This window comes from Alexandromys fortis, unplaced genomic scaffold (genome assembly GCF_014885135.2).
Source record: "Alexandromys fortis isolate MF-2015 unplaced genomic scaffold, M_Fortis_MF-2015_v1.1 scaffold_88, whole genome shotgun sequence".
Taxonomy (NCBI): domain Eukaryota; kingdom Metazoa; phylum Chordata; class Mammalia; order Rodentia; family Cricetidae; genus Alexandromys; species Alexandromys fortis.
In genome coordinates this window covers 2044095-2066457 of record NW_026067961.1, presented here as the reverse complement: position 1 = coordinate 2066457, position 22363 = coordinate 2044095, and positions in this window count along the sequence as shown.

Genomic DNA, 22363 nt, shown 5'->3' with positions numbered 1-22363 from the left:
CAAAAAATAAAATGTATTTTCAAAACACTGGATAAAATACTATGAGGATACACTATACAATAAAACAAAAATAAAATAAAGACTAAATAGGCACAGAATGAAAGAGATGTAATTCAGAAAATGTTGAGTTTTCCTGAATAAATGATAGATGGATTCCCCCATATTGATAACAGTATAAATTCATAAAAACAAAAGCCTCAATGACTCCCAAACAAAAGTCATTTCACAGACCATCACAAGCTGTAAAAAAAAAAAATGCAGGAGTAAAAAGAAAATTCTAAAAACAGCTTGAGAATAAAGGGAAATTATTTCCGAGGCACAAGCGAGACAGCAGGCATTGCCTCAGAAACTATGTGAACCAGATGGCAGTGAAACAATGCTGAGAAGAAAGACAGGGAGGTCAGGGTCTGGAGAGATGGCCCAGCTGTTAAGATCATGTGTTGTCCTGGTCGAGGATCTGAGTTCAGTGCCCAGCACCCACGCTGGGGCTTACTGCCCCTTAAAACTCCAGTTCCAGGGCTCCACTGCCACCTTAGCCTCCATGAGCACTGTGCACTCATGCAATGTGCATACAAATAAATAAAATAACAAAAAAGGGTGTATTCATATTTTGTCTAAAGTATAGCATAACTATGTGTGTCAGGGCTGCAATTACGATGGTCCGCTATTAATGTCTACCATGCAGCCAGTCTTGAGTAAGCAGGACACAGTCCCACCCAGAGCCAAGACTCTTAATTTTTCAAAAATGCTTTTAATTAAAATAGAATCACTTGTAAGGTGTCACTTGTAAGGGTGTTTTGTCTGCATGTAGGACTGTGAACCATGTGTATGTTTGGTGACCCTGGAGGCCAGAAGAGGACATCAGACCCCTTGGAATGGAAATTACAAACAGTTATGAACAACTATGTGGGTTCTGGGAATTGAACCTGGACCCTCTGGAAGAACAGCCCATGCTCTTACATGTTGAGCTAATTCTCCACTCCACCTAGGCTCTTTCCATGTCTGCTGAGCCCGCAAGATCACATCTCAACTTACTAGTAAACCACCCGTTCGCCCTTTGATTTACTCATGGAATTCTAGCGGAGACTCTATGGATAAACACCGCAAGGTTCTCCTTTGCTGCACTGAGAAGGAGGAGGTGAGGCAGGAAGTGAAAGGACCCTGAGGGCCAGGACTGCCACAGCAGGTGAAGTGGGCTTGGGGGTTAGGGTGGGGTGGGGAGGGCATGAGACAATGAGGTTCCCCCTAGAGGAGATGTCAGGAACCACGGCTCTAACTACTAAGGAGGTTGAACAGACACTTTGGCATAGGTATGTATTAGGGGGTGTTTATCACATTTTGTTGCGATGAAAAACCTTGATAAGCAAGGAAGGTTTGCTGTTGCTTGTGGTTTGGGGGTACAGCCCATCGTGGTGGGGAAGGCATGGTGGCAGGAGTGTGGAGCAGCAGATTGTATTGTGATCACCACCAGGAAGCAGAGAGATGAACACCAGTACCCAGGTAGCTCTCTCCTGTCTATTCAGTCCTGGACCCCAGCCTATCTAACGACGCTGCCCACATTCAGAATGGGTCTTCCCTTCTCCTGTCTAAACCTCTCTGGAAATGTCCTCACAGGCACACCAGAGCTGTGTCTTGGTGAATCCCGGAACCAGGCACACTATCACCATGACAGGGTGTGTGGGTATACATACGTAAACACGTTTTTACATGCCTTACTAAGTCACATGCCTTGGCATTTCAGCACAAGCTGTAGATATATAGAGAGTTAAAAGGATGGGAAATCACAAAACCTGCAAACTGACTGCCTTGCGTGGATTCTTGGAAAGACCTGCTCACCGAATGACAGGACCGGATGTGGTGGAGACAGTACATGTGGGAATTCATGTGCTCTGAGCCAGGGGATGGGGGGAGAATATTAACAGCACCAATGTGCTCATTATGTGAATGTCATGAGCGTGCAGTGTTTGTAGGGGCCAGAAAATGGTGTTGGGTCCCCCAGAGCTACAGTTACAGAGGTTCTGTGTAGCACAACTAATAAAAACCCAGAGACAGATACCGGGATTCAAGCTGAAAAATCAGAAAAGCAAAGCAGCCAAGCCTCTAGAGAGCTCTTATCTCTACCAAGACTCAGACAAACAAAAGGACCATCCTGGATCCTATCCTCAGTGTGACTGCAGACTGCAATGCTCCCCACCAAACCTCAGACTGCAATGAGCTCCTGTCTCCTCCTGCCTTATATTCCTCTCTCCACCCAGCCATATCACTCCTGTCTCCACCTCCTGAGTGCTGGGATTAAAGACCTGGGGTCACCTTTGTGTGTGAGCTGTTTCTCTTTTTAATCAGATTCAATCTCCTGTAGACTAGGGTGGCCTTGAGTTCTAGGATTAAGGGTGTGAGCCCCCATTCCCTGGCCTCTAATGGCTTATCTCTGTGCTCTATAATCTTTCAGGCAAGCTTTATTTATTAAAACACAAATAAAATATCACTACAGTTGTGAGCTGCTGGGAACCAAACTTGGATCCTCTGGAAGAGAAGCAAGCACTCTTAACCATTGATCCATCTCTTCAGTCCTTAGGACTGGAATGTTCTATTAAAATACAGAGGAAGCTACTTAAGAATAACAAAGCAAAAGAGACCACACACAGGTAGGTGGTGGAGGAGTGGGGATTGGGAGAGCCCTTGTTTCCCTGAGTGTGAACAAGATAAAGCCCACGTGGAGAAGCTTGGGCCAGCTTTCCAATATAAATTACACAGATAATAATAACAGCTTGCAAAATGACACCATTACAAAACAAGGCTGCTGGAACACAAACACAAATAAGATACACTAGCAGATGTGGCCTTGCATTTTAATGATCGTTAATTGCCATTTAAAATATTGTATAAATGAGTTAAGCTCCCGCCACGCAAGGCTGAGCATTATAAAAATCTATGCACATAATCCCTGCCATCAAAAAGCGAAGGGGGAAACAGATTTCATCACACTGATGGTGCTGGGAAAGCCACCCGTCAGGTCAGATGTCTCTGATAACCCACCCCTAGCTGAGCAGCTCCTGGCAATTAAGGCTGAAAGAGGGAGCGACAGCTATCCTTAAATGGGGGTCCCCTCCCTGTGAGTCGACCACGCTCAGTGAAGGGCCACCCAGCCAGCAGAGTAGGGCTGCAGAGATTTACTTCATGGGTTTGCAAAACAAAAGAAAGAAGACACAAAGTCAGTTAGCTGAGTAGAGAAGGGGGTGCACCTGGGAGGGGTGGGGGAAAGGGTAATTATGATCAAAATACGTTTTATGGAATTCTCAGAGAATTAACATTAAAAAACAAAACAAGAAAAAAAGATTCGATGCCGCTGGTGACAAACCCTTTGGTGGAGGAGAGGACTGAGCCCCGAACTAAGATGAAAACAAAACAAAACAGAACAAAACAGAAAGCAGTGTCACTAAAGCCATGCTGATGGCTGGACAGCACCCCTGAGTCTGCCTGTCATCCAGCATGACACACCCCAGGGTAATGACAATTTATTACTATTATTACTCTTACTCTTATTAATGCTCCATCACCTGGCCATGGGCCACCAACCTGGAAGAAAAGCAAGCTGGTTTCCTGTCTTCTAGAGCATACAGGAAGGCATGAAATGTGTTTAAGAGGCTGGAAGACACAAACATTCGTGAAAAAGAAAATTTCCTAAACAAGAAAGAACTATGTGGTGGTTCGGATGTGATGTCCCCGCAAGTCTTTGATTGCGTGGTCTCCTGTTGGAGGAAATATACCACTAAGACAGACTTTGGGAGTAAAATCCCTCGCCTACGGCTGGTTCTATCTCGGTTTCTTTCTTGTGGCTCGGGATGTGAGCTCTCAGCTTCCTGCTCCAGCTGCCATGCCTGTCACCTGCCGGCTGCTGCTCCTCCATCCCGGACTGTAATCTTCAGGAACAATAAGGCCAAATAAACCCTTTCCCGCAAACCTGCTCTGGCCATGGTGATCTGTCATAGCAACAGCAAGTGACTCATGGGGACACATGCTGAAACTAAAGAGACGTTTCTAAGAAGGTGTTTCCAAACTCTGGCAGGGTGTGCCACAAAGCGTTAGCCACTGTGCTCTGGAAACACCTGAAGCTGAGGAGTGGAGATGCTTCACGGCAGGCAATCCGTGGAGCCGTGTGCAGACAATTAATGGGTGGAGGCTTGTTCGCTCTCGTTAGCAGTTGGAAGGTAAAGCATGCTGCCTCTTAACAACAATCAGGCCATAAAAATTAAGGGGAACTTTAACACCTATGGTTTGGCAAGGCACCGCAGAGAGAGCAAGTCAGAGGCGGCTGGTGGAGACATGCGTTTTTACAGCCATCTGGAAGGCATTTGACAACGTTAATTAAAATTAAAAATATAGATTCCACACTTTGGCACTAAAATAAGAATGTCTGTACCTAAGGGTATGCAGAAAATGAGATGTTCTGCAGCTCCAACCCAGCAAAAGCGTTAACCTCTGCCCAAGAGAGGACAGGCTTCTTGAGACAGGGGATGGTACACGCAAGGAACAGTCTGCGGGAGGGACAGGAAAGAGACAGATAAGCCTCGGAAAATGCTCAGCAATTTTTGTGAGCTAGACGATCTGAGTAGACTCACATAGAAACACTTTGTTCATGTTAGGAAGTTCAGAAGGACAGACAATTGCAGCACAAGTCAGAATGGGTAGAAGCAGGACAAGGAACATCAGGAGAAGAAGGCAGACGAGAGGGAAGGAAGCAGAGAAGGACACGGGAGAGACAAAGACCAAAATCAGAGAGAGAGAGAGAGAGAGAGAGAGAGAGAGAGAGAGAGAGAGGCAGACAGACAGGGAAAGAGGCATAGACAGATATACAGAAAGACAGAAACACAGAGGGAGTCAGACTGGGGTGGAAAGAAAGGGGGGGGAGAATAAAGTGTGCCAGAGACAGAGATAAAGAAGAGAAACAGAAGGGGAGAGGCAGAGAGATATAGGAGATGGGGGGAGGAGAGAGACTGAGAACGGAAATCTGCTTGTCCGTAGTCGTGAGTCAGTGTGCACAGTGACCAGATAAAAGGACCTGGCTGGCGTTTGACCCCTCTTGCTGCCCCATTGGGTTCACTCTGGGCAGAGTGTCAGGAGAGACGTGGCTTGTGGCTTGACTTGGTCTGGACTCCCTTGCAGTCTGTGGCTCCCAGGCCTGTCCGCCTTCTCTCCTGTCTTGGAAAAGGATATGATAATTGCATCTATTTGAGCCTCAGGAAAGGGTGGCATGCCCTTGATCCACGTAAGCACGTGGGGACGGGAAGGCAAGCTGCGCTTTGCTCCTGTGGCTACAGGTCCTGAAGAAGACAGGAAGCATTTCTTCCAGTTACCTCCTCCCAAGCAACTGTTAGGATCCGCTCCAGCTACTGCTCTTTTTCCGTGTCTTCTGGAGTTTCTAGGGATATAATCGCAACCTAAGCAAGGCAAGTTGCTTTCCCTCCGCATCTCGCTATAGCCTTTGAAGCTAAGAGAATAGCAAGTGTAATCTTAACACCCTCAGCCCAGGCACAGCCTTCCATGGGGGAGGGTTGCAACTCTCCCTTCGGAGTGACTCTCGATGATGCTCTCTTAGCATGAATGACCTTTATTTAACCGGTTTCTTCTGGTTATATTCAGAAATTGCTTTGTGAGTGGCTGCTAACTTTTGTCAGATTTCTCTGTAACAGCCTTTCACAATCTCTTTCCCCAGGTCGTGTGCTGAGGGCAGATGGTGGAGCTGAGTTATGAGACACCGACCACGTTTCTGCTTGGAAATAAACCCGTTTTTAATATTGCTGGTTGTCCTTTCTCTGGATAACCAGCTACGGCTTGCGGTCTCCATGTGTGTTCCTCAGCAGCTCTGTCATTACAGCTCCTGAGCTTATGTGCAGGGCTCTGCTTGCAGGCCTGGCGTGGGTAGCGTGTGATCGGCTCAAAGTGGAGGGTACTGCGCTCCAGGGTACTGCAGCAAGACGGTCACACCCCACACCTTCCTAGCTGACACGAAGGCACACAGGGACTGAAGGGCACTAAGATATTCTAATGCATTGTACCGTCATGGTCCCACGCACGTGCAAAAGCTTAAGTATTTTCCTGTCACTGCTACACACGCTGTAACTGTGGACTGACCTGAACAAGGTTCTTGTCAGATTCTATTTTAGCCCACTCTTCAATCTTCCGCTTCACAATTGGTCAGTTCACCTTTTCTATTCCTTCTGGATGCCATCTAGAGAATTTATAGTAATCCTTGCCTTGGGTCATTCTTTAATCTTTGTGTTGTGTGTGCTCCTTTGAAGTACCTGCCATGCAAACAGAGACACTGAGTTTGGTCCCAGAACCTACAGAAAAGCTAAGTGGGGCAGCCCACATCTGTCTATCCTGGTGCTAGGGAGTAGAGCCTGGAGGACCCCTGGGGTTCCCCAGTCCTTTGAAATGTCTGTGAGCGTCAGGTTCAGTGAGAGACCCCATCTCAAAGAGTAAGGGGGAGAGTAACTGAGAAAGAGTGACTGACCACCCGACACTGGCCACTGTCTACACACACACACACACACACACTCACACTCACACTCAGAGATACACACTCTTTGTCACCTCCCCATATACTCACACACATACACACTCCCACACACATACGCACACTCACGCCACTCATACACGCACACTCACAGATACACACTCTTTCTCACACACCCCACACACACTTCCCCCTACGCGTCTGTAGGAAATGGAACAGAGAGGTTTCTTGAAAAGAAGAATTAGAGGAAGCAGACAGAGGTGCCGTTTCTGAGAGACCCCGACTTCTGAAGGCAGGATGCCAGGGCTCTCAACGCCCGAGTCTCCTTCCCATAAAGAAAACTGAGAAAATGAAGTGCAGCGTAGGCAGAGCTCAGAGGCAAGCTGCTCGGGAACAAAGGGTCAGAGGCGGCCGAACACGGCCATTTGGTTTCATGGCTGTGCCTCCCAAAGTCCGCATGAGCTGGACAATGTGGTCACTCAGCGGTCACTGTAGCGATCAGTCACTTCCTGCTCTGGCTCCCGGCCAAGCCTGCAGGAACCCTTGCCACCACTCCAGGGAGGGGCTGTGTCATTAGCTGGAGATGCAGGGAGGTGGGGAGGAGGCTTCACCTGGGTCTTGCTGGGAGAAGCCTCTCCAGCAAGCCTGTGTTTTATTTGCCCTGGGTCACCTGCGTTCTGGCTTTGTGCGGTGTGAGCCCACCAGTTGGCCGCATAGGAACACTCTGTTGGTATGAAAGCATTCATCTCTTCGCCCTCTTGTACAGGTGGAGTCCATGCTGACCAAAAGAGGCAAAGGGACCCACCCTGCATCCTGCTGACCTACCAAGGGTGATCAAGACCAATCTTGCCAACTTAAAGGGATTTAAAGTAACCATGGAAACACTTTCCAGGAAGTCTGGGAGGGAATTTCTAGATTTGGTTAATGAGAGAGCAGGTCCACCTCAAATTCAGGCACCACCGCCCCATGTGCTGGATTTCTGGACGGCATAGAAAGGGGAAGAGGGCTGAGTTAAACCCTGGCACTGGCTGCTCCCTGATTGCAGACACGATGTGACATGACCAGACCCCGTCACAGTCCTGCTGCCAGGATGAACGGCACCCCGGACTTCTTCCTTTAGCTGACTCTGTCAGGTGTTTTGTGTCAGAAAAGTGACTGCTACCCTGGGGCCATCTGTGCCATCTTCAGAATATGGGCAGGGGATGCTGGGGCTGGGCTGGGCCTCAGAAAAACAAAGGCGCCTAGAGGACTCTGGCCATTCAGGTGAGAAGCCTGTGATGTCTGCTTGCCCAGGACTGGTGCCTCTAGTGTTACAGATAGAGTTACAAGACCCTCGACTGGGTTTTCTCTGAAGACTTACTTCATGGACTGCATCCAGGCTGAGACATGTTCCAGTCTGGGGTGTTCTTTGTCATGTGTATATGTGGGGGTGGGGTGGGGGTAAACCTTACTCAGAGCCTGGTCCTCCAACTCCCCAAGAACCTCACTTTATCTTGTAGAAGGTAATTCATTTTGGAGTTGACAACATTATGAAATTGGAACGAGTCCCAGGGACGCAGAAACAAAGACACTGCAAAGCTGGGACACCTGTTTTTATTAAAAGTTGACAGCTTTTATCAAATTATATTTATAGCCGCCCCCTTCTTCAGTTCAGAGGGGGTCTGGGATCTGGAGAAACTGTCACTTCCTGGCTTACAACATAAAAGAGCTGGGGGCATCTCTACCTCCTGAGCCAATCTCAAGGGCTGCAGGGATTTCCAACCCTGCGAAAACACATCGCTGGGCCGCGCTCTGCGCTGTCAGCTCGGAGTGTGGATGTTTTAACTGCAGACACAGGGACCAGGCTACACGACCCACGTGACCCTATGAGCCGCTCTCAAATGTCCCCGTGCCCAGGCTCACCAACTTTCTAGTCTTTGGGACCTTCATCTTGACTTCTAAATAGGCACAAGAGAGACACATAAGAATGTTATCAGGTGTGTCCCTGAGGTCTGGATGTGGGTGGCTCCCTGAAACCCATATGTTAGATCCAGCCTTCGGGAGAGAGTATGAGGGGTCTTTGGTAGCCTCCGTGACAGAAATCAGTGCCTTCTGCTCACAGCCCCTCCCTCCACATGAAGATGCAATTGGCAGGAGGCCTCCAGGAGGAATGGACCTCGCCAGGCACTCTGCCTACTGTCCCGATGACCCCTTCATCTCAGATCTCCAGCTTTGGGAACTGTGAGTGACATGTCTATGGCTTTTAAGCTCTATGAAGCAGCCTTGTAGGCACAGGCAAGCCCACCCCACCTTCTCTTATAAGGCCTGGGCTCAGCGAGTCAGCCTGGCTGAGCCAGTCAGCAAGATGCTTGCTATGCAAATGCACGGATCTGAATTGGATCCCCAGAGCTCATGCGGAAATCTGGGCGTGGCAAGGCACACTTGTAACCCCAGCACTGTTTGGACAGAGACCAGCAGATCCATAGGGTTAGTAAGTAGACAGCCTTTCCTAAGTGGACATGAATTCTCGGTCCCGGTGAGAGATCCTGCACAGTACCACAGTGCACACAAGTGCATCTGCACACACATGTGCCCACACCCGTACACAGCAGTCAATGGCTGTGCTCCACCCAGGATTCCCCAAGGCTCCATCAGCACCCCTGTGTTTCCCTGGTGTGGGAGGGGATGCTTGCTTGCCTGCCCAGGGTGCCGCATGCGCCCACTTCCTTCCTAAGCATCACGGTTTGCTGTTTGTGTTCTCGCGTGAATCTGCATATGATTCTAAATTTCCATTGTCAACCATATTGAGTTTCCTCATTTCTGGCTCCTTGGTCTGACGTCCAGGATTGCGATAGAATTCACACAGCTCTAAGTTCTTCTTACTGCTGGAGATAGTAGATAGCAATTTTGGTGTCAGTCACAGACACTGTCAGTTTTGATTGTGAATTGTCCCATCTCATCGAGACTGTACTCAACAAGCATGACTTGCCAAGAGCATTAAGAGAGGCTCCTGCGTGCCAAGGTGGGACAGTCCCCAGGCATCCAGAGCTGGGCATATCGCTTCTTCATTGCTCCCTTCCCGGGCTCCCACCCACGTGGATGGCTGCCCTGGACTCATGCCTCCTCTAAGCATGCCTGGGAGCCTGAGAATCATAAACATATTTGAGTGACCTTCCCAGCTGTCACCACCTCTCTGGTGCACCACAGTGAGCCACCATGTTCCCCTCACTGCTCATCTTCTTTCTCTTTGGCTGGAATCCTGCTTCCTTGAAGTCAAAGTCACCACTTTGGCTTGTAGGCTATCATTGTGATAAAACAGATTCAAGGAGAAAGGACTTTATCTCCGCTCACAATCCCAGGTTACAATCCACCAACCCAGGGAAGTCAGAAAAACAGGCTTTACATCTGGCTGCAGAACACCCACAGTCCAGAACAGAGAGAAATGCATGCTCTATTTCTCTAGTCACACAGTTCAGGAACCCCTGCCTAGAGAATGGTGCTGCCTGTGGTGGACGGTGTCTTCCCACACCAATTACCTTAATTAAGACAGCCCCATTCAGACATCCTACTGGCTAACTCAGTGTAGATAATCCCTCACTGAGTGTCTCTTCACACGTGACCCTAGGTTGTCACATTCACAATTAAAGCTAGCCAGCACAGTCATACTTCTTGCAGCAGCAGCCTCCCCCTGTGTCTGCCTTCCAAGCCTTCATTTTTGATCCACACAGACCCATGTCTGTGGTCCGTCCATTTTTAGGGCTGCATACACAGTGCCCTCCCCTCAGTATGTGCCCATTCTCCATAGACGGGCATCCAACGTGCTTTTATTTTTTGCTTGAACCAATGTGTTGATGAACCTATCCTTATGTTTCTTCAGAGTAACACATGCAAGTGTTTCCAGAATATTCCTTTCTAAGTCAACTTTAATCTGAGTTTACCTCCTAGGAAATGGCCTATGTTTCTACTCTCATTTGCATTTTAAATGTCCCTAGAACGCCCCATGTTGATGGCTCTGTCACCAGCCTGTTCACTGTTGGGAAGAGGTGAACTCTTTGGGGCTTGGATAGAAAGTGAGGTCATGGGGTCAGGGGCAGGAGTTGAGTTCTGCCCTTGAAGGAAAATTTAGGCTCCACTGTTTCCTGTATCTAGGTTGGTCTCTTAGACCTCCGTGATGTCAACAGCCTACCCTACACATGATCCTGCCAGGCTGCTCTGGCCCCAAAGCATCAGGGCCCAACAACAGACTGGCGTCTGTGAACATGAGCCCAGGCAACTCTGTCGTCCTTGAAGGTGATGATCTCAGGCATTTTGTCGCAACAGTGCAAGGCTAGCGTGGCCTCCATCATCTTGTGGCTCATTCAGACTCACTCTTGCCTGTCCTGTGCTGTCAGCACGAAACACTGTACCCCAAAGCAGCCATTCCCTGTCCTGAAGAAGATCAGCCAGGCTCGCATGCACAGGGCAAGCCTCGGGGCCATCGCGCTGGACAAAGATAGCTTTGCTTTGGTCCCCAGAGCGCACTTGCAAACACGAGAAGGAAGCTGGTCTCCAAGGCACTCTGGCATCCTGGGTAGATTACTCGAAGCTATTCGCTTCCCATCTCTCCCCAGTGGCAAGCCGGTTATGGGAACGGTTCTGACTTGTTTAGCAATTACCTGCCCCCAGCATCTTCGACTGTCTTCATCAATTCCACACGCCGGGTTCACCTCCTTGGGGAGCGATTCCCTCTCTCCGCTGACGCTCTTCCTCTCGCTGTTGGCTCTCGCAAAAACATTCTCCACCTACTTCTTTTACAGCCTCATAATCGAGCTTTATGACAGAAGGAACGAGGCTTGCACGTGACCAAGAACCCGCAGAGAAATCTCTCCCACCCTGGGCTTCCGGGAGGCACATGTGTTCCTTCTTAGGAACGAAGCAAGTGGCTTATACTCTGAAGATCCAACACTCCAGCTATAACTCAGGGACATCTGTCAGATTTATTGACTGGCTGGGGAGACAAACGAGGCGATGGGCTTCTGCTCCAAATCATTTTAAGCTTAGGAAAGTGACATGCAATTTTATAAGTGCTCTGGAGAGTCTCACGTCTTTCAGAGATGAAGAAAGAAAGTTATCAATGTGTCTCTGACGTCCTTATGGATGCGTTTGGATATTGACTTGACTGCTGTAAGCAAGGGTGACGATTAATATCCACCTGAGAGACACCGGGACCCGGATGTGTTCCCATGCTCCAGTGCGCTGCCCCCTGAAGCTCTGTCCTCTCTGCTGCTCCAGTCACATCAGCTGGAAGAAAGAATGAGGAAGTAGCTACCCGTCCTGGCAGGCCCCACTAGGGGAACCACAAACCCTCGGACTGCTTGACTGTGAGGCAGGCTGATGCCCTGATCATAGAGGGCGTTCTGCTGCTCTGGAGAGCCAGTGAGGTCCTCCATCTTCCTCCTACAGCTGACCCCTGGCTTCCAGTGGCCCAGGTGCTGCCCTCCTGCTCCAGACAGGCATTTTTTAGCTTGTCTGACTGGGGGAGAGATGAGCACACGGAAACCAACTCTACTCCTCCCCAGCCAGAGTCTGAGGCCAACTAGCAGCATCAACCCTACTGCAGCTTCACAGTAGAACATATGAGCGTCCATCTCCGGAATGGCCTTTCTGCACCCATCTGCCTGAAGAGTTGTGTTCCCTTCCGAGCCTCATGAAGCACGCTGTCTGTGGGCTGTCAGTGCAGTGTGCTACCCATGGGGAGCCTTCTGTGTGGGATGGGGCCCTTGCTTCCCACTGCCTTCAGCCTGGGCAGGGCGTGAAAAATCTGACTACTGTAATCTCTCTTGTGTAAGTCAACCCCAAGGAAATAGCCATAGAACTTGAATTTCTCAAAATAAAAAATAAAGGCTTTAAAAATTTATATTTTGATTGTCCCTGAAAATACCCTTCTTAATGGCACATAATAGAGGTTCCATGTGTCTCTGTAATTTAGTTTTTAAACATTCAAGGATTATTTAAAGTCCAATTTTATGTGCATTTATTCTCTCTCTCTCTCTCTCTCTCTCTCTCTCTCTCTCTGTGTGTGTGTGTGTGTGTGTGTGTGTGTGTGTGTGTGTGTGTGTGGTGTGTGTAGGTATCTATGCCATGGTGCATATGTGTCATTCAGATGGGAAAATCCTGGAGATCAAACTCAGGTCAGCAGCCTTCACTGCAAACACCTTTGCAGCATGAACCTTCTTTCTGGCCCAGTGTATCCTTTTGATTGAAAATATGTTCTCACTTATCTTTGATGGCTTGGCTCAGGACCTGTGTGGAATTATAAACAAGAGTGTGAGACCAGGTCCCTCTGCACCGTAACTCTCCTTCCTGGCTGTGTCCTGCGAGATCCCATCAGAAGCCAAGAGACTTTCAGCCCAAATGTTACATTTGGATACACATTATGTCCCAACATCCCTGGGCTAATGGCCGCAGCCTCAGATCTCAGGTTTTTCATCCTTAAACCAAGTACAGGGACAATGTGGTTCCACTCCACGAAGGGCAGAGGCTTGTCTTGATCATACCACCCTCAGTGAAAATCCAGTAAGTGTGTTTGTGTACCTGCACCTCCGTGGAGACCGCCACAGTCCTGCCAGGCCGAATGTGGCTTGTAGGTCTATGTTACCCAGAGCTGGGCGTGGGTATCTGCTATGAAGCCTGCTTGAACAGCTTATGTGACTGGTGAGGCTAACCTAGGAGGTAAAAAGCACCCACTCATCCCCTGTCCTATCAGGGGGTCGTCTGCACTCACCTTGTAAGGCTGTGTGTGAAACACTGAAAGTAGCAGGTATCTGGGCATGCGGAACAAAGCCTACATTTAGCCAGTAAATGTTACCAATGTGGCTGGGAAGCTTTGGCTTCTGGATGGTGGAGAGGCAGCGTGATGCTCAGCTCCTGCATCCTCAGTGCCAGACGTGGAAGCTATAAATTTTATGTATAAGCACAGAGTCAGGACACATGCACTGGGATTCCCCATATCACCCTGGCAACCGGCCCTCCTGTCACCTCAGCACACGGCCCTGATGTCACTCTTGGCACCTGACCCCCATGTCACCCTGGCACCCTGCCTGTTTTCCTTTTCCTCCCGTGGTTTCACCTAGAGCATAGACGCTGTCCTGCTGTCCCACCACAGCAAACGCTGAGGCCAAGTGAGGCCAAGACTCCCAGCCTTGCACACATGCAGCCTCCCAGGTTTCTGTCTCTGGGGATTTGAGTTCAGGATTGTCAATTATCTGCCTTGTTTCTAAAGATCCAAATCTCTGGATCCCCTGTGATCCCGTGAACTTTGGTTCCTTGGCTTTCTGATTCTGGGATGGTCATTGACTGGCTCTGATGCTCCATCCAGAGTGGATGACTAACAGACAGTGGGGTAGCACTTGATGGGCACAGCTTTGGGGCATCTGTCCTCCTCTCTTTTCTGGAGGAGGTATATGGGGGCAGGAGCAAGCAAAGAGGAAGGTACAGGTTAAAGTCTATAGCAAAATTCAAAAGTCACAGAGTGACCAAGCACATAAAATATGGCTTTGCGATCAAGAGTACATATTTGGGATGAGCCTGAACCAACAATTCAGCATCCTGAAGACAGAAAACTGAGCACAGTGGTACCACCTACTCCTGGAAATCCCCAGAATTCCATGAGGTCTGGGCAGACACAATTCAGGACACCTCCCGTCACTATCAAGTGAGTGAAACTTAGCTGCAGGGGCAATGACCTGCCTTGAAAGCTGGGGCTGCTGGGACTGCACAGGACACAGCCGGGGGCTTATGGCAGTGGGGATTTACTTCCCAGACTTCAGGCTTTTCTTCACCTTTTGTCTTTTCCCCTTGGTCCAGTCACATGACAAGTACTTCTGTTTTGCTGACACAGGAGAGTGCTATTTGTTCCTTCCCTGCCCTGGTCCCAAAGGCTGCCCAACACAGTGCAATGCTAACAGAGCTGGCCCCTTGGAGACTTCCTCCAGGCTTGGTGCGATTCTCCATCTTCCAACTCCCCACGCCTCCGCAGCTGCTTTCATTCTGATGGCATCCTTATAGGGATCCGGCATAGGATTAGGTCCCAGCCAATGACCTCACTCAGCTCAGTCACTTTCACAAAGACCTTGTTTCCATCAGGAATGTCCAATCTTGACACCGGGACAGGATGTTGCCACCTACGAAGTTCACAATCCAGAACGACACATTGGAGATTTAAAAAAGAGAAATTTCCTAATGGTGTGAGCTTACAGTTTTGTCCTGGGCCACATTCTTAGTTCTCTTCAGCTCCACCTGCCTGTGAGTAGTGGGTTGGGCAAGCCCTGCTCTGAATGCACCTGACTTTTGGGCAGGAAGTGGCCAGGATCCACTCAAGTTCTGGAGACACCAGTTTTTCATAACATCTGAAAGCCCCTTTCCTTCCTAGAGGTCATCAAGTGTATTTTCTTTAGATTTTAAAGGAAGAATTATTTTATAAAGCTCCACCCCTCCTTAGACAAATACCACCGGTTTTCAGATAGGACAAGACAGACAGGAAGAGGGACCTGGGGTTAGGAATGGAAATGGCAATGGGATTTGTTCATCTTGGTCTTGGAGCAAACTTGGAGAGGAGGCACAGCCGACAGCTGCAGAGTCTCGGGGGAAGAAAAACCCTGCACCCTTCATGTAAATTGATCACCCGGATACATTCGGAACACCCGCTAATCAGTGCTAAATGAGCTCAAATTGGTTATCGATTATTGATTTAGAAACAACATATAGATTAGCACAGAACCCCTGAGAATACGCTTTAAACACCTGGGTTATTAATCACAGAAAAATGTAGTCGAAAACGGCAAATGGAGAGTCTGTATCGTTCCAAGGGAGCTGTAGCATTGCTTAAGTTTGCAAAAGGTAATTGTCTTGAGCTGCTTGGCAGATTGCAGTCATGATGGAAGATTCTGGAAAGACAGGTCTGGAGCCCTCCCATCCCATGCTCCAGGGTCCGGTCAATGACTCTGATGTTCCTCATGAGGTAGAGCCCTGGTGCACACAGACTGACCCCAGTGTGGAATTTATTTGTACAGATTCGAAACTTCTCATTGATTTTTATTACAAGATTAAGGCTATGTTTCTCCAAGGAAGAAAAACGGCTGTAGAAGTAAAATTATAACCGTCATAAGCATGGTAAACACAGTGTGAGAAGTAATTCTAAGCTGTCTTTGCAACAGAACTTACAAGCTACAAAGCCTCCACCCGTTACTCACCTTCCACTGGCTTCAGCTGAGGTCTACCACTGGGATTCTAGAGCACCTCGGGGATGGGCAGGTTCTACCCTTGATCTCATGCCCCCTGGAGCTCCTGGATCTTCCCTGGAAATACCCACTGGGATCCTCTGGCCCCCTACTCACCTCATCCAAGTGGATCCCTCCAGGAGCTTGCTCTTAGCTTGCCTGTGTCCTGACCCCTGGGATGGAGGTCATTCAGTCTGATGCTCGGCTGCAGGGTCCTAAGGGTCTCAGGTAAACACAGGGGCCTTACACAGTGCTGTCAAACTTTGTGTGTGTGTGTGTGTGCACATACTTGTATGTGTACATTCTGAGACTAAAGTTGTATGGTGTGTGTCTTTCTGAATAGTGCTCCACTACACACACACACACACACACACACAATTGGGTAGTCTCCTCTGTATGCTATGAATATGTTTTATTATCATTGGTTATTAAAGAAGCTGTTCCAGCCAATGGCTTAGTAGAGTGAAGTCAGGTGGGAAATCAGAACAGAGATATAGAGAGAAAGTAGGCAGAGTCAGGCAGTCACGCCATGTAGCTGCCAAAGGAGAAAGACACAAGCCACCAGCCAGAACCTTTTTCGTAGGCCACAGCCTCATGGTGATGCACAAATTAATAGAAATGGGTTAATTTAAGATATAAGAGTTAACAAGAAATTTGCCTAAGCTTTTGACCGAACAGTGTTGTAAATAATAGAGTTTCTGTGTTATTATTTGGGTCTGGGCAGCGAACAAGCAGTCTCTGCCTACATAATGGCTCACCAACGTAAGGCAACTACATCAACATTAAAACTGAGAAAGCTTGGGAATAAATTCCAGACACAAAAGAACAGAGTTAACACAACTTCTTGGTAACCATTTTTTTCAGATAGGGCCAAGGGTCACACGTGACCTTCCCAGACTGACAAACGTGATGTTGTCTGGATGGCGATCGGGGATGAGAGTGAGTCTATGCTCAGGATGAAGTGTCCTTTAGAAGCTTGTGGAACCCAGCATTCTGGGACCAGCCCACAGTCACCCTCTCACTCCAACACTGCCCATCAAGCTCCCCTCACATGTGTGGCTCCCGGAGTCAAGAGCTCTCCAGGTGCCATTCCTTGGGGTGGTTCATGTATACCTCAAGTCAAACAACCTTCACAGAGTTACTGCCTTGTCACAGATAGATGGCTAAGACACTATAGCAGCGTGTGACGGAGCCCTGTAGCTCACAGACGCTATCTGCCCAGGTCCTTAGGACCATGGCCCTGAGAGTGTCATGTCAGAAGCAGGGGAACATGCTTGTGTCTTTCTGGAGCCCATGAGCCCACAAAACAGGGTAGCTTCATCAGCAGTAACTTGAAGTAGAACTGCTTGCCTTGGTAGCCCCAGTCAAGGCAAACATGGCATTTTTACCCTAATATTAATGACTAATATTAACGCTCAGATCACACAGCACACAGTAATTCTCTTCCTTTGTCAGCCCCATGAAGGTTACAGAATGGCTGAAAGGGGGTTAAAGAGGTCACAGCAGAATTCAAGGCATTTCAAAGGCAAGGATGAGGGGCGTCTCTGTGGGAGTCAGAGAGCAAACCCAGGCTGGAGGCCTTCTGGAGACAAGCGTGGGAACAAATTGTGGTGGAGGCCATGGAGACGAAGAGGCTGAGCCTGGGACCCAGGCCAGTGAACAGTGATCGGTGACCCTGCTGAAGCAGAGGTAGACCCGCTGGGACAGTTTGGACTTCTCTACCTGTTGGTCCCCTGCGATACACACCTGCTCAGATGGCAGAACGGTGGCACTGTTGTCATTGCTGTTCACAGTTTTGCTTGTTTTGTTTTCTCAGTGGAACCCAGGTGAGGGCTGCGTTCTTCTCTCAGGGTAGCGTGCTAGACAGGCTCACAGTCCTGGACTTCCTGACATCATCTTAGTGCCTCTGTGTGCTCTAAGAGTCCCAGTTCACTTCCACGGATTTAGGACCATTTCCCCTCTTCGGAACTTATCAGTCTTTGTCTCCTACGCAGGGCCTCATAGCTGGTGTCTACAGTGTTTACCTAGGTTTGCAGTGATCCTCCGTCTTCAAGTCGGAGTTTCTCAGGGCAAGGCATCATCTGAAAAATCAATGTGTTTCACAATGTGGAGTTACCCGGGGGTACAGCCGACAAGACAGGAAATGTGGGACAGACCAGGAGACCACGGCTGCTTCTTAGCTGATAGAAGTCAGGTGGGCTTGATATGACGTCAGCGGGATGTGGGTGTGTCCCGGAAGCACAGGGCTTGGAAGTCAGTAGGGACTGTGTGGGCACGAGGCGAGTCCTTAGCAGTTTTCTCAGCTCTGTAGCAACTGGCAATGGTCTGCGCTGCTTAACAGGGTACAGCGGGAGGTACAGCTGTCTGCCCAGCGGAGGCAAAATTGCTCATCCAGAGGGAAGCAGGGCAACCTGCAGAGTGGGAGGCAGCTGAGCTCCTTCTGCCTCTGAAGACCTGGAAGAGAAGGTCGAAGTTACATAAAATGGGGTGGGCTGTGGGTGTGCTGCTGCTGGACCCCAGGGATGGCGATATTTAACGTGTGCATGTGTGTGTGTGTGTGTGCATACATACACGTGCATCCATCTGTCTATCCCTCTACACACAGAGAAAAACATTCACTCCCATGTCTGTCCATCATCCATCTAGAATGACAGAGGCATGAACACAGATAGGCACACTCCTGTGCTGTCCATCCATGCGACTGTGGGCACTCACCCAGTCCGTAGCCACATTCAACACACCCCACTCCTTTCTCCTCTCTTCCCCTCCCTCCCTCTCCTCCTCCCCCTTCCTCCCCTCTCCCAGGTCTGTCCATTCTCCACGCTGACACACGCCTTAGTTTTTAACTGACTTCTCCCAGCTAGACCAAGGTTCACTCTCCGTGGTTATGCAGCAGGAGTCTGAGCTGAGCGGGGATGAGGCGACTCAACCCTTCCGGGCCCGTGTGCAGGCTGGCAGAAGTTGCAAACACCCTGTTCGCTGGTCCCCTGTGGTCTTACCATCTTGTAAAGTGCCCCGTTGCTCAAGACAGGACCTTTGTCTGTCTGGGTTCTCACAGAAAGAAAGCAAGCCAGGCCATTGCTAGGATGCTGTGGGTACTGTGGCATTCGCTGCTACTTCCTCAGCCCCCACTTCCTTTCTGAGAAACATAGGAGACCTGTGCTGGGGTTGGATTTCTCCATCTTTCTCCGAGCTGGCTGCGGGGTGCAGCATGAGAAAGATGGGAACCGCGAGGCCGCCATTAACAGCAGTCCTACTGTGAGCAATTAAAGCCCTGACAAAGGACAGTGCCTCTTAATCATCTAGGCGTTCATATTCCCAGCCTTGATGTTCCTCGACGTGTGGAACAGCACAAAGTACTTTCAGAGCCACTGGAGCCTGCTGGAGCCTGCCAGCTCCTGGGGAGCCCAGAGATTGAAGTCAATTTGCCTTAATAAAGCTGTTTAACGTTAATTTAAGGTGGAATTAGGCCAGGTTTAAGAAAATTAAGAAAAATGTACTGAATGGGCACATTGGAGCATCCTTCCAGGCGAAGCGAGCCACCTCCACTCTGCAGTTTCCAGCGGGCTTCCTGGAGGTGGAACCATTGAAGTTGAGGCCCCGTGTTCTCCCTCTTCCCAGGACTCCAGCAAAACCGCACTCCTGGAAAGCGGTGGTTGTGAAGATGTTTTGTGCAGTTGAATCGTAGACAATAAAGCCCTCCGAGTGTGTTGCAAACTCTCCTTAGGGGAAGTGATATTTTCCTAAACCAGAGAAACCTTGCAAGTGCTTTGGAGTTGGGGGAGGGAGGTGGTAGGAGATGGTTTGTGCTTTCCAGCCAGGAGGAAGAGCAAGCGCAGCAGCAGAATAGCCTGAAACAGCAAGGAAATGAGAGAGGCCTGGGGATCGTGAGCAGAGGGGAAGCTCTACTAACAGAGGCACAAAAGGCCCCAAGAGCCCCCTCACAGTACGCAGGGACCAAAAAGCCGGAAGTTTGAATTTGACTCTGTTACAATAGAGGCCACAGATCGCTAGTGAGCAGAGATGGGGCACAGCATCAGAAATGTAAGCTGCCCGGAAGCTGGCAGACCCAGCCACGGTAGCAGAGCCAACTCCATCATGGCGTGGGGCAGGGTGGAGGTGAGGTTTGCACTATGTCTGGTGGAAACTTCTTTGAAGTGGAGTCTACAGCTTTCCAACGGGGGTGGAAAGAGGGGAGAGCAAGGGAGGCAAAGACTGCTTCTACACAAGGATCCAGGAAAATAGGTCTACCATCAAAGGAGTATGGGGGTGGGGGGAGTGGGAGGGAATTAGACCTGAGTTAGAGCCACACACCACTGTATCCCCTTCTGATCTCCAGGAGAGCGCTGCAAGCAGCCAGACATCACTGTGGGGAGTTGGAGTGTGCTAGGAGGGCAAAGATGGCATTTTATGTGGGAATTTGTGGAGGGCAGAGAGAAAAAGCAGGCGGCGCTCCATCTCCAGAGTTCACGGCTTCGTGGGATTAGCTCCCCACTAGTGTGGGCAGGGCCTGTGACCTCCTTCCAGCCAATAGGAGACGGAGCTTTGGGGGCACACAGGGTGACACTGCCTGGCATGTTCATACTCATCACCTCACACATCTGCTGGGTCTCATGGAGGTGCCCCATGCTGACTGAGAGGGGGCAGCCGTAACTGAGCTCTGCAGGGGACACCAGGCAAGAAGCTGACAGCCAGCATGAAACAGACTCCAAGAATATGCACCCCATCAAAGCCATGGGAGCCCAGCCTTCTCATTTCCCCCACTAAATCACAAATAAGACCTTAATCTGAGCCACGCACAATGCCCAGGTGAGCCACACCCAGACTCCTGGCAGGAGCCTTGGCTTGAGCTGACTCGGAGAGACTCAAGAGAAGGCATGCATGGATCCAGACATTGTGTGCTGTGGTCATCTCTGGCACTCCAACAGGAAACTAAGAGGAGAGAGGAGAGATTCAATCACTGTAGGAGCAACAGAGTCCATTCTAGGGTTTTCTTCAGAAGGGACCCCCAGGCTGAGCATTCTCCCCAGATAAGCCTCCGAGGCACAGCCTGCATCCCCAGAGGTCTTCTTGGGGCAATCCCCTGCCCTGGGCCCACTGCACGGGATCTGTTGCAATGAGCAAGGTGGTGAGGGGCCACCTGGCCAAGTGCCCAAAAGCCAGCGCGTCACCCCTGGGACTGTGCGACTGTGCGATGCGTGCCGCAGCAAATGATTCTAAATAGAAAGTGTGGCATATGGCCGGGGAGATAATGCTTGCTGGGCCTCAGCCAGTCCTCCAGGCTGCCTGCACCTTCAGACGGTAGCTGCAGCCTTTCCTCCCCGCACCTGAAGGGGGCTCAAGCCCTCACCCCGCCACTCTTTTCTGGCTGTTCACAGTGGCTTTTTACTGCCCTCTGAGAGTCTTTCCTGTTTTCTTCCAAGCCATAAAGGGCAGAAACTCTTAGGGGCTGGTGCTGATGCCCAGACAAGTGGCTGCTGGCTTCTCTACTGGATCCCAGGAAGCATCTTGGTTTCCATGCCAGCTCATTCTGTTGCTCCCGGAGGCAATGAGTTTTCCCACTGAGGGAGTCGATACTTTCTAGCTGCGTAGTGTGGGAGGGGCTTCTTCATTCTCTGACCAGCGTTTGCTGACAGCCTGCCCTTGACCCTGAGGGGAAAGTGAGGCTGTCTTTGTGATGGGCACCGGAATTAGCCGAGGACCTGCACAGGCCAGTCGACACTCGAGCTTGGCTGTCCTTTCCTTGACCCTCGTGTGCAGGAATAGGACAGGGCAGACACCAGAACTCATTTTACTACCCAACTACACTCTTATACAAATGAGCTTTTTGATAAGGAGATGGGCAATGGGATGAGATAAGGTGATGGTCTTCATCCATTGCAGCTAGACCGGCTGATGTGGGAGTGATTTCTTATAAATAAAGAAACTGCCTAGGCCCCTTGATAGGCCAACCCTTAGGTGGGTGGAGTAAACAGAACAGTATTCTGGGAGAAAGAAGCGTAGTCGAAGAGTCGCCATGGTTCTCCCACTCCAGACAGACGCAGGTTAAGATCTTCTCTGGTAAGCCACCTCGTGGGCTACACAGAATATTAGAAATGGGTTAGAACAATATGTAAGAGCTAGCCAATAAGAGGCTACAGATAACGGGCCAGGCAGTGTTTAAAAAAATACAGTTTCCATGTAATTATTTCGGGGCATAACCTAGCCATGCGGGCGGCCGGGTGCCGGGGACGCAGCCCAGCCGCTCCTAATTCAACAACCGGCCATGCCACTGAGCAGGGGAGGTGGGCCCTCAGATCCAGTCATCCGGTTCAAGGCACTGTGTGTCTTCTAAAGGCCTTGGCTCTGTCTAGTTTTATTGTAGAAAGGAGTCAGAAAAGTGGGCAGAATGCTTTGCCCAGAGGGGTGCCACAGGGCATAACAGCTGCCTTCCCTGTCCCACCTAGTTCCTGACTTCACTCTAAGGTGTCTCCCAATAACCGCTGACCCAGCCCCAGCATACGCTGGTTCTGTCCAGGGTTCTGGATCTGCTATCTACCAACTCTCTCTACTCTGAACCATCTAGCAAGACCTGTGTTGGGCTGAGCTCAGGCTAAACTGGATTCAGGAA